The sequence below is a fragment of the Acyrthosiphon pisum genome, chromosome X (genome assembly GCF_005508785.2).
Source record: "Acyrthosiphon pisum isolate AL4f chromosome X, pea_aphid_22Mar2018_4r6ur, whole genome shotgun sequence".
In the NCBI taxonomy this organism is placed as follows: domain Eukaryota; kingdom Metazoa; phylum Arthropoda; class Insecta; order Hemiptera; family Aphididae; genus Acyrthosiphon; species Acyrthosiphon pisum.
Genome location: NC_042493.1, coordinates 120,803,927 through 120,806,264, shown reverse-complemented (window position 1 = coordinate 120,806,264; position 2,338 = coordinate 120,803,927). Strand labels below are relative to the sequence as shown.

General features: G+C 26.0%; 1 long non-coding RNA gene across 1 annotated transcript; it reads right to left on the bottom strand.

Annotated features, from left to right (window-relative positions):
* Positions 1-1,147: 1,147 nt before the first annotated feature.
* On the bottom strand, positions 1,148-2,059 carry LOC107884199. The gene is made up of 3 exons (XR_001679768.2): positions 1,896-2,059; positions 1,390-1,821; positions 1,148-1,321 (listed from the first exon to the last, which is right to left on the bottom strand). It is a non-coding gene; the product is annotated as an uncharacterized LOC107884199 (long non-coding RNA).
* Between the last annotated feature and the right edge of the window lie 279 nt (positions 2,060-2,338).

The following is a 2,338-nucleotide window of genomic DNA, read 5'->3' as shown; positions in this document are numbered from 1 at the left end:
CTACACTTCCAATGTCGGCCTGCCACAAAAAAAGCCCATGGATCAGATTTTTTAAGGGGCCCCATCATGAAATACAAAATTTATTTGACATTTTGGTGAAAAAATGTCCAACCTTTTTCCTTTAAAAATACATTTATTCAAATTCTGATTTTTAGAATTATTAAATATTCCTAAAGACAATATATTCAAATTCCTGATATTTTTTGTATTGCTATTAAAAAGTGTCCTGTGGCTATACAAAATTCAATTTTTCAAATGAGAATCTCCTTTTTTACTGCAAATTATTTAGCAAATGATGTTCTTGTAAAAAAAGAATATTCCTATTTTAGAAGTATGAATTGTAACAACATCATTCTTAAATGGTATAAAAATTTTAAGAATTCGAAAATCTTCGAGAGTATTTAGAATTCTAAAAATCAGAATTTGAATATAATATTATGTACAATTTAAGTAAAAAATAGGGCTTGAAACTGCGAAATAATAAATAATAATTATTAATTACACAGAAACGAAACTATGAAAACCAAAATAATATTTTTATAATTATACTACCTAAAGAATTTTAACTTTGGAGACAAATCCATAAGCTATTATATGCATAATATTATTCACGTAAGCTTTCTAAAGAAAATGTAAAATCTTCATCATTGTTTAATATTTAATTGTATTATATTATATATAGGTATGAGTAGATGTTAGTATTATAAACCATACATAGTATCTATTTTATCTGATCTCTGAGTTTTGTTTAATTAAAGTTGAAATTTTTTTTTAAGTGTAGTTATTTAATTGTAAGTTAAATTTAAGTGTACTCATTTAATTTTAGTAAAAGTAATGAATATATCTTTTGAAATTTATAGTAATTATAATTTACAAATATTATTAATGTAAAAGCCTATAATTTGATACATTATATTATATAATAAGACATACATATTAATATTACTTAACAACACATAATATAAACATAATGATGATGATTTTTATAAATTATAATTTTTAACTGAACATAGGTACACATATGAAACCAGATAATTATTTAAAAAAATTTATTTTTGTTTTATTATTGAATAATGTAAATTTGTTAAAACATAACAAAATTTGTTAGAGGAAAATATTAATTTTAATTTTTTTAAGTATATCATGTCTTAAGTCTAGAAAAACATTATTCTATATGAATCCAAAGTGTGAAAAAGTGAAACTGAGCGCATTTATTTAGCCAACCAAATTTTTTAGCGTCATTTTCTGTAATGTAACCATACTCCCACATATGTCACCGATCCTTCTTAGCCTTTTCTTGAGCCTCAATGTACTCAGTCATCTAGATAGAAAAAAAGATAGAATGATTTAATACAAAGAAAATTGATCCATAAATATTATTTCTATTACCATATTTTTCAAATGGGAATCTTTCACAACGTCTTTCAACTAACAAGAATCTTTCTTGACGAGATTTTCTTTTTTGTCAGCATCTTTCACGGTAATGTGATGAAGATTGTCGTAAGTGTGCTCTTCATTGATGCTGATTCTCTTGTTAATGAACTTATCACGTACAACGGCAATCGAATCTTCTTGATATTCAAGTAACTTGGGTCGTTTCACAAGTGCAAATCCATAATCTTTGGCATACGGTTGATCATTTTCAAAAGTCGGTGGCAAATTATCATACTCTTGAGTAATCACGATGTTCTGTGACCATAATCAGTATACAAGACATGAATACTCAGGCCAGCAACCTTTTCTACTTTGGCGAGGTAATACTGTTAATCTTCCTTAAGCTTAGTTTGCATATATATACTTCCTTAGCTGCACACTTTTCTACTAAAATTGTATAGAACAAACATATTATTTTACCATCATATAAAATTAATAAATTAGAGATATTTAAAAACTACCTTGTTTTGGACTGTAGGAACCAACAATAGGATGATTAGAATCAAAGTATTTCCTCAAGTTGTCAGTAAGATTTTCTAATTTGGGTCCTTCTGATACAGGTTGTACGTGGACATGCCATAGATAATATAAGAGTGGATAGGACATAAGAACTTTTCACATGAAAACTTAGTGATACTATTTAAGGTTAATGGGGCAAATATTAATATGATAATTGATAAAAAATAATAAATATTAAACATAATTTTATTTTGTTAAAATATTATTTTCCAATTTCCATTTTCCAGACACAGAGGGCACAACAATCGAAATACAAACTGACAAATATCTAAATATAACTGACTATCATGTTATTATTATTATTTAATAAAATAGATTTGCACATAAACTTAAAAAGCCCCAAATCGTCTTTCTCTCTTTATGTTCTCTCTTCCCCAAAAAAGCA